Source organism: Copidosoma floridanum, unplaced genomic scaffold, assembly GCF_036245765.1.
Source record: "Copidosoma floridanum isolate Cflo_tuat_1 unplaced genomic scaffold, Cflo_Japanese_pri ptg000030l, whole genome shotgun sequence".
NCBI classification, from domain to species: domain Eukaryota; kingdom Metazoa; phylum Arthropoda; class Insecta; order Hymenoptera; family Encyrtidae; genus Copidosoma; species Copidosoma floridanum.
This window is the reverse complement of record NW_028321907.1, coordinates 6,347,840-6,362,125: the sequence shown is the minus strand read 5'-3', so window position 1 is coordinate 6,362,125 and position 14,286 is coordinate 6,347,840. Positions and strand designations below refer to the sequence as shown.

Below are 14,286 nucleotides of genomic sequence, written 5' to 3'. Positions count from 1 at the left end.
TTTCATATGAGCTTTCGATCATTCGAACGCGCCCCGGTGCTAATGGATGTGTACAAAAACGGGACGTCGGGTCAAACGGGAGGACCGATTCATCAAAATAATCGAGGGAGCCAATCGTTAAAAAAAGCACACCTGGGGTAAGTTTCTGGTTGACACGAGCTTGCAAGCACGCGTATAGTTCTCGGCGCGAAAAGCTACGACAGAAGGGTACGAAGGAAGAGGGCAAGTGCGCGCGCTGCTCTAGTACACACGAGCGCCCGGAGGAAGAGTCGCGCCAACGTGGTCTTATCGCAACCGCGGCTATCGTCAGTAGCTGGCTGCGCGCTCGGCAGCTCGCGTGCCTTTCCGCGCACCGTACTATTACCTCCACCGTCGCGCGTTCACTTTTCTCATGTACATACCAACTGTTGCAAGCTCCACTCGTTTATACGTCGACCAATTCATGGTTGTTACTCGTTCTATTTTGATTTTTATTTCACGCTTATGGTACGAATGACGTGTCCCATGGAGCGCGAAAAAGGACGGGGACGTTGCTTGGCAATAAAAACCGGACGCTATTGAGGCGGAGGAAAAAAAAAGAAAAAAAAAAAAAAAAAAAAGAAAAAAAGAAAAGAGAGATGCTTTGCTTCGCAGTAATGCCGAACAATAACGGATGAGTGACAGCAGCTATATTAGGAGAGCGCGGCGTCGCTGCCGGCCGGCCAGTAATGACGAGCGTAACGCGTCGATCGCAGTGGAAACATCAGTAGCCGGACGCAGCGCGCCTCTTTCCCCGCTACTCCTGCTGCGTGACCATCTGTTATAATAGTTCGTTCAGTAGTATACACGAGGTACTCGGAGTAGAAGTGCAAAGGCAGGGAAGTCGTGGGGATCCTACAGGTGTCCCGGGGGCTGTGTGCATGGGTACAAGCATGCCGAGCAGCTCCGGTTGGATGGACTGGCGCGTCGGGCTAATTGAACGATTGGCCAACGAGTGCAGGCGAGCTTGTGTTAATTAGCTGGAAAAGGCTTTCTCTCTCTCTCTCTATCTATCGTCTGTTCGGCAAAGACGTCGAGCAATAAGAAGGTAAGGAAAGGACGATTAGCAGGACGTGTTCGTGTTGTTCCGCGGCGCGACGACGTTTGTTTATCATCGAGAGGCTCTTGAACCTCGCGTGATGTGTTTTGCGCGTTTGACGAAAAGCGCACCCGCGGCTGTCTTCGATCACCGCGCTCGGCTTTGTTCGGATGTAAAAAGTAATTTTTTTTTTTTTTTTCTTCCTTTCTTTCTTTTCACCACTTGGGGTATAAAAAATCGGTCGCTGGAGGGTTTATCGGCAGTAGGATATTCGACTCGGCTGCCGGTCTCCCGGTTTTCGCGAAGTGTCATTAAACGCGGCTATAAAGCGATTTTTGTGTGTTTACGTGTACGCGCGCGAGGCGGAGCTTTTTTCCCGGACGCCTGGGAGATTAAATGTTTTTTTTTCTTCTGCATTTACCTCTAAAAGTAGGTGTTTAGGGAGTCTCGGGTTTCTCTTGATGGAGGTGAAAACTGTTTTGTTGAAAGTCACAGTGGCGTTGGCAGTGTACGCGGTTATCGTTGACGGGTACGTGTTTATGACAGTTGTAAACTCTTTGGATTACAAGTCCATCCCTCTATCATCTGACTCATAGAGAAAGAGAGGGAGTATGTAATAGTACTTTTGCTAATTTGCGTTTTTGACAGTAATTTTGTTTTCATGGTAGCATTACGTTTCAATTTTATACCATTCGTGTATCTTAATTATTTTCATTTGTAGCAGCCTCAAAGTGATGGGATGAAATATTTTTTTGTAAATTACGATTTATCATACGCTGAAACCTACATGTAATTTTAACAAAAACTATAACTCGTGACTCCTTTGCTTGTACACATTGTGGCTCCAAGGTAATGCTTGCGTGTATATCTTACTCATGAATATACTTTGGAGCGCATTTCTTTTCAACTTCCCGAGTTTCCATTCATATGTTAATGGCAGATGCCACGAAAAATAAATTCACCGTCACGGCCGGACCAGCCGTTAAATCTCACATTTCGTAGAACAGTGGAAAAAGGCAGGCACACGTTGCATCTGCGTCTAGCATTTATCATAAGTACATGTATAAATATAAAAGATAGCATTTACAAATAACACGCTTTAAAATTCATATGCATTCATAAAAAAAATAAATAAAAACAAAAGTTATTGAATATAAATGTTAGCCATATATTTTTGTCAAAATGTAAAAATAAATGCAACCGCTTAAATATACAACATAAAATTATGTACGTGCAGTGTAAATAGAAGGGAAAATGAAATTGAAAAAGAGTCTGTGATGCTACTCCGGCATATTTCCGAGAAATTAAGATCAAGGCGGTTAAATGCCAAATACAAATTAAATAGAGCACGAATTTGACGCCTTACGCGAGCTTGTACCTATACACCACACCTTTTTTTTACTAACCACTACCTGCTGTGCTATTTTAAATGCATACATTTTATGTCTCATCCATACGATGTTCCGTATTCTCTCTCATAATCTTAGCAATGTACACTGATTAAAAAATATCTTAGAATCAAAAAAATATTTATTAGAATACTTTCAAGTAAATAATATATTTTTAGTTTTTATGTAATCAAATAAAAAAAAAAAACACGATTGATTAAAAGCACAGGTGTTTGTTTACAAGTCCGACTCAGGATGCGTTGAGTAGATCAGAAAAAAAAATTTCCACTCGATTTTTGGCGAACGGCGGCAGAAAATTTACAGCCGCTCTCAGCTACATTCGATAAATTTATTTGCGACTTTTTTTTCCAATCAATTCAACAACGAATGGTTATAGAGTACAGGATACTGATAGTGGATTTTTTGTTAGGGGTAGCAGTCTATCGGCTTCCATTGTGCGCAAAGTTGGTACACGATATCGTTCGGAGCAAATAATGAAAAATGAAAAAAAGAAAAAAAAAAAGTTTCTCCCGAGTCCGGAAGTCTAAAATGTCGGTCTCAAATTAGTGTTATTTTCGGCGCGCATTCGTGCTCTGTCGAGTGCTCCGTGATGTGCGTAAATTTCAGATCGCTTCGGAGAAAGTTTCGCGTTCAGTTGAGTGTTCACTGATTTCTTTGATTGCGCGATTCACAGATAAAAGTTTTTCATAAAAAAAAAAAAAAAAATAAAAATAAAAAACAATGGACTGCTATTCATCACGATTTATTTTTTAAACTTCAACTCGGAAAATTAGTTTGAGATATCAATTCGGTTGATATACGCAACGCACACGTCCATCATTCGGTTGTCAATATGATGGAAACGAGCGATGGGTACAGAAAAATACCATATCAGGTGTCACGAGTTCCTGACGCGAGTATGCCCGATCGATTAACAAAACCTCTCGAACATCGATTGATTTTATCGAAGCTTGTAACGTGATACGTATATTCACGAGCCCTGAATTCGCAGCGAATAAAATAATGATGCAAAATACAACAGTGATATTGGACAAATCTACTAGCATCGAGAAAAATGATGGTGCACATAAAGTAACAGTTTAATAATTAGTGCGAAAATTCATGCTCGTCATGCACTAACGATCGATAATGGAACTATACCGTAATCCTTACTTGGACGCAAAGCTGTGGTTGCAATGTCCCTAAGGGCATCCATTAACAGCGTATTTGTTTCGGACGTTGATTATTCGTGGTGAGGTAACGATTTTAAAATCACGTTGTATTTAGGTTGTGTATTCGCGCAGTTTTTTTGAAAGTAAACAACCTTCAAAGAAAATCTCTATCTTAAATATTGGTTTTCGAAACGAGATCAAGACAAGTAGTGTTACGCCAAAAAACGAGATAGAACAAGAATACTTTTACATAATATTGACGAAATCTTGTTCAACAAAAAAAGAATGTAGTAGTTTGAAAATTATTTTTATTGATTTCACGGTTTGGCAAGAGTTAAAAATTAAGTAAAAAATTTACGGAAATTCTCCAACGGTCAAAAACTGGTGAAACCTAATAATATAATTGGTAAATTTTATCACAAGAAACTTGAAAAATGTAATTACTACGTGTACTTTATTTTCCCTAAATTTTTTACAGCTTTTTCATCGAATTTTCGTTAAAGGACTCAAAGTGGTTCTACATTTTTATTATTAAAATTTAAATTTTATACAGGTATAGTGCCCAAAACACTTTTCGTTCAATACTCCATTTCGAATATACAAATTTTGAATTTTATATCCCTCCATGCGTACACAGGCATCTCGTATACCCACAAATGTACAGCATTTGCACGTTAACTCGGTCTTTTAGAATATTCAAATCCCAGATTCTGCAGATATTTGTTTTAACTCTCTCAGGTAAATCGAAGCTCGGGAAAATAAAATAAAAAGCAATCAGTGTCCAAAGCCTTGAATAACATAACCGCCGCACGCGTGTACATATGCATTTATAGACATTCCAACTCAATTAAAAATATCATACCAATAAAATTATTCAGATTATTCAAGTGTATATCACATACATCGCGGTGATCATAGTCACGTCGCAAGAGTCAGCAAACACACATGGGACATTAAATTTGTCGCCTCGATTATGGCGTACAAACAGCACCTGACTCTTTCGCGGCATATGGTATGGGACCATTTGTTTTTTATGGACCAGTAGCTGGTGTACTAAAATCGAGTCTATATACATACGTAATTCGGTCACTGATGATGAGCACTTAGTTTACGCGAAGTTGTCTGCTCGCAAACGACCGAGAGAGCAATAACAGCTACGCCAAGGGAGATGATATCAATGGAGACGTGCGCTAATGCCTCGTTAATTCGACGGCTTTGGACGTATACTGTGTACAGGGAAAGGAGTTATATATGTATATCTGTGTATCTTTAGAGCACAATATTTATCTCTCATCCAAAGAGATTGGGTTTAATTGCGCCACTTTATTTTTAGGAGTCAATTTGTATCGGAGGATAAGAGGTTTTAATTCGATTGTGATTAACCGAGGCTTTACTATCAAGACCGGGGGAGCTTGGAGGGTGAGAGGACGATTAACTTGATTTTATTGTAATTGAATCAAACAAAGGAGATGCTTCTTTTTTATGTGAATAAATAAAAAAGGAAAACACGCTAGAAGAGATGAGTCTATACCTCACACATAAGGGTGTTGGTGTCCATTTGCATGATCATTAGGGATGGTCTTAGCTCTGGTGGGTGGGGGGTATATTTGAACGATCAGAGTCCACCCTCCGATTTGTCAAGCTCTAAACTTCCGTCGAGGCCCTCCAAGACGCAAATATCGCACCTGTACTGTACGTCCTACGCGCATAATAGACCCTATGGAAAAGTAGAGAAGAGAAAGAGGGATGGGCTAATGGAGGGAAAAGGAAACCACCGCACGATGATTTACGTGAATTAATTATACAGCTTTTGGGTTGGGGGCTAACTCAACTGCGAACCCCCCAAGAAATCCACAGGGTGTCACACATGGTGGTGGGAGAGGGGGAGAGTGGTTGGCTACGCGTCACGTGTAATTATAGCTGGGCGTCCGCCCAAAACGTGTACGTTTTGTGGTGGTGTTGTTGTATGGGTAGTTTGATTTACTTTGATTTTCCACTAGGGTCTGAAATTGTCTTGGGACGAGAGGTTGCGTGAATTCTAAGTCACGCCAAGAATGCGGGTGGCAGGGGAGTACCGTTTTTTACTCTTGTTTTTTCTTCTGGTGGTTGGGTGCCAAGATTTCTAAGAGTTGTCGAAAAAAATTTTATGCTTCCAGTAAGTGCCGAGTAATTGTGATGGTGGTGAGGGATACTTTGACATGCAAAGAGTCAGCTATCGTACATGTTTAAAATTTTTTCTAATTCATTAATAGAGTCATTATATAAGTGAGTAAGTAAATTTTTTTTAACAAAAAATTTTTACCGTTATTTGATATTAATCAAAGTTTATTTATGTCCTTTTTTTATTGTTCATGGCTTTCTTAAAGCAAAAAAGGAGAGTAACTGATATAATTAAAAAAAAAAATTTTAGGTGTTGGAGAGGAAATGTAATAGTTATATACTTTTGTATTTTAATCAGCAACCTGTTGCATATTTATTATTTATGATTAAAAAATAATTCAATTACTACTGTTTTAATTTAATTCATATATAGATTATAAGTTTGGCTTCCAAACTTTTATATTCAGCTTTAAAAACGACTTAATGATTTTTAATTTAAAAAAATCAAAAGAAATGAGTAATCATATTCTCTTAATTGTAACTAAATGTATAATAGGTGAATAAATTAATTGAGTTTCGAGTTTAAAAATATAGTGGGTATTTCAACCTTAACATGAGATGTAAAGAAGTGTCATATCACATAATGCCATAAAATTATTTTAAAAAATTTTTCTAATTTTTTGATACATCTGCTTCAATGCCGTTCAATGCTTTTGTGGAGGGATAAATTGAAGTAACGAAGTAAATTGTGTTTCTGTTGATTACAATTGCTCAAGTGGGATAATATTTTTGGCATTGTTAAAGTTAACCAATCTAATTTTTTGTTGCGCAGTGAATTTGCGTTAAAAATATACTTGTACAAATGAAATTGCAATTTCTAAAATTGTATTCTTCAAGGTGCTCGGGTCAACATATTATTAAATCATACGGAATCCTTTCAAAATGATTCCCCTCCTCTGTAGGGAATTAAATAAATCACGATGCGATTCAGCACAGTCAATCTGCAAAGATTTCCCCTTTACCCCTCCCTCGACGCCACCTTTTTCCTCCTTTTGCCTTTTAAACGCACGAACCTTGCGTGCTAGCTCTCTGACATACTTAAAAAAAAAAAATTCTTTCTACTCCCCCTGGACTGGCTTTTTTATACTCGTAGCCAAGTGAAGACTTCTTTCCCGGGGTCTAAAACTTCTTGCGGACGCGCCTTCTTTTTCTTCGAAACAATTTATAGACACTCTGTACTTTTCTCGCTTCCTTAACATTTTTTTTTTCTTCTTATCTCTCTCTCTCTCTTTACTTTTCTTTTGTTTATTATCAACCACCTCTTTTTTCTTTATACTTTATCCAACTAAAAAATAATTTCATTTCCTTTTCGAGTCTACTTTGTAACCTAATACAAATCGAGCGGAAGTACGAGATATTAAAATAGACGTAAAAAGAAACTTTACGGATTCGTTTGTATTATATTTTTAATATTATTAAGAATGTCGTATTTGCTCTACTCAATTATAATTATGACTATTTGGTTATCAATTCAAAAATTCATTTTTCGTTGTATACTAAAATACATCGTACCGGAAAATTTGTACCTATTACATTTTTCAAGAAATTGTGATCACACGACGAGAAAGAAATCTCCAATGTTTATATTGCTACCATAAAATCTGCCAGACAGAATCCATTTTTGATGAAAGAACAATTTTGCTTCTTTAATTTTCACTATAAAAAAAGATAAGAAAAAGCAAAAAAACACTAGGAAATAGGTATGCAGACACCAGCGTGAGGCAAACTGGTGGGTGAAAGCTGAAAAAATGAGGCACGCGTTTCCCGAGCACTCACTGCAGGGCCAAACACTCTACTCCACGAGTCGGAAAATAGAAAGAAAAGTGCGGAGAGAGAAAGAGCCAAAAAAAAAAAAAAAAAACATTTGTGGGGTATCTCGAAGTATGCAAGGGAGATAAAGTTTGATCTCCCGGGCCGAGTGCGAAATGCGGTATTAGCCTGACACTCTCGAGGGACTAGACGAGCCTCGGTTTGACTAATCGAGAGGGAAGAAAGCTATGAGTCTTCATTTTCCTGTGCCACGTAATATTTTTTTTCTAGGAAAACAAAAAAAAACGAACAACTTTCTTCTGATGAAAACAAACGCGTTAAGTTAAATGACGAGAACACGTGCGCGTTGTCCGAGCGATAAATCGTTCGGTTGTTGTTGTTTTTTTTTTTTGTCACGTCAACCGGTCGCGGCGTTATTGTTTCCCCGGCAGCAACAGCGGCAGCGCGATTTGTAATAAATCAGATCGGCTTGCTGCGGCAAAACGGGGGGAAAAGAGAAAAACAGCTTGAAAGGCCGTAGTCGTTGTGGCGCTGAGCATAATATATACGAGCACACGAGAAAGCAGTAAAGAAAAGCGAGATGTAGGGAAAGTTTACGCGTCTCCTTCGGTATTAGCTAATCTTCGGGGGGTACATGACCACGAGTATACATCGAGTATATATGGGAAGGGAAACAAGCGTACCGCCTCGATTCGGGGGTGGAAAATTAACTTGCCGCTCTCCAACGCTCACGAAAATTAATTACGAGCCACTGAGAAAGCGTTTGTAGCATTGGCTTGATTATCAAAGCCATGCATACCATCGGTTCTGTTGATGTCGCTATTAAAATATTCAACAGGTCCGATTGCTGCTTTGTGATTTAATTTTTATATTAAAAGTCACCTCGGCTTCCAGCGGATAACTGCATCAGTATTGGCTCGATGGTCTATACTCCATGGCGCGTGATAAATTTGTTTAATGGACTGAATATCGATTTCGAGTTGCTCGTTGTTTTTTTTTTCAATGAAATTGGTTTTGGCATATTGTATTTCCACGGATACCACAATTTTTCTGGAAACAAATAAAAAAAAAAAAAATAAAAAAAATAAATAAAGGATACACGGCCGATATTAACGGTATCCGCGGAATTGCTTGAGTGGGTCGTAAAAAAAGTCGTCCTCTGTTCTTATTGGGATGTGCATAAGCTCGTATCGAAGCTCTGGTTCTATAGAGTTTGGTCAAAGGAGCCGAGAAAAAATATGTGTACCAGGAAAATAAGGATATTGGAAGGCTCGGAGGCACGCATTTCAGAGATGAGTGCTATACTCGCTTTCCGATCCTCATCCCACCCTTTCCTTCTTTATGTCGTACGATTCGTTTTGTACATCAGATGTATATTATATGAGTCGTCGTTTTAGCTTATCGTGGTGCTTTCATTTTTCGATTTCCGTAAAACTATGAAGGTACGGTGAAATTCCTTTTGAAATATGTTAATTGAGTCTTTTTTACAGGGTCATTGCTTTTTTATTCGACACATTTCAAAAACTTTATTATTTTTCTCGACTGTGGATACCCGAAGCAATACTTCCCCTTTACTCGGACGCCTTTTCCAGCGTAATAACGAAGACTTGCGGACTTTGCAGTGCGCGTCGTGGCTTTGCGGGATCCAGGCCTCACCCCTTTATGGCATAGCTCCTCCCGATCGATGGTCCATTTTTAAGTCCGGGGGCTTAGCGCCTTTATGCGTATATGTACGTGTATGTATAGGACAAAACCCACAGGAAATCAGCCATTTCGCGGTTCAAAGAAATTAAAAAAAAGGGTTTGGACTTTTGGAGTCAAAAATATAGTCTCAATAACGAAATACAAGAAGGTTACGTATAATTTAGAGATTAAACTTTAATTTCCTGTAACTTTAGATCTCGACTTTGTTTTTTTTTCAAGTCTCACTGCTCAAGCTCCTTTATATTTTTTTTTCACACCTTTTTTTCATCTCTGATAATCTTCTGCGAAAAAAACTGAAATGAATAAAAAAATTTTTTCAGCTGCAAAAAAGCTGATTTCCTATAGATTTTATCATATATGCTGTACGTATCGTCTTTCATCTCCCAGCTTAAATCGAAGATTAGTAATATCTCAATTTTTATTAATGTACAAATGTATACATGTATTTTTGAACTCATCACCAAATATAAAAGAATTTTAACTTTATTCACGGGCTGGTAATTTGGAATTCTTTGGAGTATTTAATAAATTATTTTACACTTGAAATAAAACGAGAGGATGAAAAAGGAAAAAAGCATAGAAATGCGGTCACGCTTTTTGCGAACGTTGTTTCGAGATTATGTTTTCTTTTGTCTTGTTGTATAGTTGTGTTTGTTTTCTTTCTTTTTTTTTGTTAAATAACAGAAAGTTAAGCTTATGTGTGCCCACCGTGCCCTGCAAAGTGTATAGGTTTATTGTGGAGCCACATAAGAAAATGAGTTTATTATTTGTCCTAATAATATTTTTTATGAAAAATTTGTCTTGATAAAATTTGAAAAATGTTAAACAATTATAATAAAAAGATTACGATAGAGAAAAAAATGTAATTTTTGGTTAATACTGCATGTAATTTAGATTTTTTTTATTTGCTGCAACATTATTAATCAACATACAAAAATATTAAACAAAATTATTTCTATTTTAGTTCATTCACAAAGAGTAAACTCACTAAATTATAGTCCAAAAACATCGTTCTCAACAATTATTTTTCTGAAAAAGTCCAACTCACCCGAATAAGATTATGGATCCTCATCATAAATTCAACGAATTCCCAAAGCACCGATCAATCAGGGAACCCAAAATTTCCAAAAACATCCCCTTAATAATCAATAATGCACGTCACATTTACCTAGTAACTACACACAAAATACCCAAACTGACAAATCCAAAGCTTTCCTCGTGACACCCATAGACAAGCGAAGGAAAAGTAAAATCCACTTGCTAAGCTCCTATTTTTCCTCGTTTTGAACTATCAATTTCTCGCTTGCGTAACTATCCGTAGCCTCGTTACTCCTCCCTATTATTGTATTATTACGTCGATTGGAAATTCATATTTCAGTCCAAGGTCAATCAATCGATGTATATATATATATATATATATATATATATATATATATTTTTTTTTTTTCTTGTAGGAATACCATTATGCAAATTAAAAAAACTAAAAAAAAAAAAACTAAATCCCACTAGAAGTGAATCAACATTCCAAAATCAACACCACCACATGTCCAGACACCAAATCAAACTATAACTTGCTGGACTGGGCAACCCAGCGCCCTCAGGTCTCGATAACGATACTCCGCGCATATTCCTTCATCCATTTTTCATGGGACACTTGTCGGTAGCAGACATCGCAGTACAGGTATACACATCACGGCACCGCTTAGAAATTTATCACCTGCCGTCGTCTCTTCTCGGCTTGGCTCTTCGCGTTACTTGGCCTTGGATAACAAGCTAACAAGAGAGATGAGCCGAGGTAAGGAGCCACCGTGGTTTTCACAAGGAAGTTTTTATGATGCTTCAAGCTCCTCGTATTTTTTTTTTTTTTTTCTTTGTGCAACGCTGCAATTGGAGCTTCTGGGATTTTTCTCATTCGGCATTTCGGGTGTAGGTGCGTCCGATCGGTTCGAAAGTAAGCTTTGCCGATACTTTTTCATAAAACAGAGTATACACAGTTTAGCTGCAGTTTTTATTTCCCATTAAAGTGGAAGCGCTTTGGGAGAGAAGTGGTGCGTGTGTGGAAGAAATGGGGCCCTCAGTCTCGCCCTCAGTGCTTGGATCAACGAGATTAGAAGGAGAGAAGGAAGAAAAGTTGGAAGTGCTATTAAAAAAGTTTTTTTAGAACAAAGAAAAAAAAAAAAAAAAAGAAGCACAAGGTGGCCGATGGGGCAGGTAAAAAAATCAACTGGCAAACTTCTTAAGTCGATCACCGGAGCAGGGAGCTGGGAAAGCTCCCTCTGATTGACGTGGATTGAAAAATTTCGTTACTACCGAAGCGACGGACGCGACAAGCTAACTTTTAATTTTTTAAATTCCGTATTGAAAGGTGGATTTTTTTTTTAGTCATCGTGTTTTTTCGGGTACTACTGTGTCGCAGTACTGAAGAAATACGAAGTTAAACGGTCAACGTTGGAACTTGAGAATCACAAGTGTCTCGGATCTACTAGTGTTCCTTTTGTAGAATCGATCGTAGTCTTCAAGTTATGAGAAATCAGAGAAACGTGAAGCACTTTTGTTTGTAGATATCGCAACGAAAGGAGGGGGGGGGGTATAAGATGCTTCGAGGAGATAGTTGTCATGGACACCGGCTCTGTATGACTGCCTTTTTGCGGGCTTTCGTAAGAAAGAGTACACGAAGCGTAGAGTTCAATGAACTCATGGCCAATGGTGCTGCTTTTGTCAGTCAATTAGAATTTTTGTTGCAGTATTAAGTTAAGGTCACTCAAGACGCGTGACGCTCGACATTACGACTGTGGTGTGTATTGGAGGATGCGAGTTGACCGAAGAAAAAATTGTCAGGTCATTGAGCTTTTTTAAAGCTTCCAGTAATTTTTTTACGCAATGAAGTACATAACGATTGTATACCTTGTGAAAAGCTGCGAGACGAATTTTTTTGTTTTGTTATAAATTTCGGGTAAGTTGAACGTGTTGGCATAAAAAAGAAAAAAAAAACTTTATGGTCATATACCTACAATGCAAAGGAGTACTTCTTCGCACAAGTCAAACCGCTAAAACATGCAAAACTAAGATTTTCAAAATTCACAAACAGCTCGCGGAGTAGTTTTTTTTTGGTCATCATAGGCGTGTAAATATTTTACATTCATGCACACGTCCACGACAAAAAAATTTCGTAAGTATCTCGTATTTACATTACAAACGACTTCATCTCACTTGTAAATGAACTTTTTTAATCACCAACTTTGTACATGCACGTATAAATCCGTATAAAAAGCGTTGACAGTATCCGTTTTAAGAACGAATACACCTATGAATAAATCATGACTTGTAACAAAATACGCGCTCAACTAATAAACACTGTACACGTGCAACAAACAATTTTTTCGTAAAGTTTTTTTTTTCGCAGAGCACGTGTGTGGATATACTGGAGAGCTATGTAAATTTTTCCGCTACTTTTCTCTTTCAAGAATCTTTGCAACTGCAGAGAGGAAATTACCATTTCGCGTTAATTAATATTTCGAGCACCGATTCCCCAAGGGATCGTTACCTTCGAGCGAACAAGGTCTCGTGTGCATGCATCCCCTACTTTCAACACACTTTGTTCGTGCCCTTTTACTCGAGAAATGCTCCTTGAATTTTTTGCAAAGACTGTACGTGAAAAAATGAACACTCGGTACTGTTTCCTCTCTCGGAAAAATTCGAGTAAAAGAGCATTTTCTTCCACCCTTTATTCGATAAAAAAATCGTGTGATTTGGCTGCTGTGCACGGTTTGCACAAATTCTATGATACATTCATTCGGTGCAAAATTCGATGAAAAAAAAAAAACTTATCAAATTCTTTTAACATAAATATCCACACAGCTGATTGGTATGCATATATTTTTGTGGAAATTCTTTTTTCAAGGAGGATTAATAAAACGATAACGCAATCTTCATACGTTACTCGAGAGGACACTACGCGTTTCTTCAACTCTTCTCCTCGTACCCGCCCATATGCATATAACATTCGCGTAAAATTGACGCCTGGATGATTGATCACCGTCGCCACGAGTCTAATAAATGCTCTCCCACCATACGTGCATCATCCCGCCCTTGAATTCATTTTAAGATGTTGGAAGCCTCTGGCGTCTCCATAAACCTACACTCGCGTGACAGATCGCACGCATAAATAAACATATATATGGGTACCATTGCGATTGAAAAAAAAAAAAAAAAAAAAAAAACTCCTGTCCTATCTATCACAACCACACTCCCATTCGCGCACACTTACGGCGTGATTTTGATGTACCAGTAAAAGCCCATCATTTTCTCTTTTTCCAACCCGTACAACCGAGAACGATTAATCTCCCCAACTTACCGCGCGGCTCGCACACACACTCTCCCCACCGCTCCGGCGGGGCTGTAGATTTACGATTTAACACGCGACCACCGCCCCACCCCCTCTTTACCCTGCTAACCGGATTTCCGTGGCTTTCCGACAGCTCCGCACGACAAGGCCGGACCGAACTCGCGAACGATGATTCACGCGTCCGGTGCGTCCACTCGGAGTTTCAACCCATCACGTGATTATTGGGGGAAAACTACAATTTTTGTCGATCATCTCGTACACGAGTTTTGAGCAAGCTCTTAAATACACCCGAGAGGTTTCACGCGGGTTTGTTTCCTCTCGCACGCATCGGAGCCGAATGCGTCTCTGTTTGCCTTTCGGGTTTGTCTTTCATCTCCCGCTGGAAATTGTTTTTCTCCGTCGGAGCAGCGATTCTGTTGTTCCGAGGCGAAAGAAAGAAAAGCAGAAGGAGAGGACACCGCACCGTCGAGCAGGTGGGTGAAAAAGTTGCGAGGTAGGGGGGCGGGGGTCTTCGATTCCGATGCAGACGCTTAAGGAGGAAAATAGCTGCAAGTGACTTTAATGCGATCGTGGATCTTTTTTTTTTTAGTATACGCGAGGTGAGAGGGGATGCAAAGATTTTTACTCCTCGTCGGAGGTAACGGGGGGGTATGCACTTTTCTTAATCAGTCTTGAGGGACGACTACTTTC

The 14,286-nt window shown here is 38.7% G+C and overlaps 1 protein-coding gene across 1 annotated transcript in view; it reads left to right on the top strand.

Annotated features, from left to right (window-relative positions):
* Positions 1 to 589: 589 nt before the first annotated feature.
* The window catches only part of Dh31-R (Diuretic hormone 31 Receptor), a 120,323-nt gene continuing 106,626 nt past the window's right edge, over positions 590 to 14,286 (top strand). The window contains exon 1 of the mRNA XM_089596371.1: positions 590 to 1,066. The gene's annotated coding sequence lies outside the window, so the exon portion shown is untranslated. The remainder of the gene's footprint in view (positions 1,067 to 14,286) is intronic.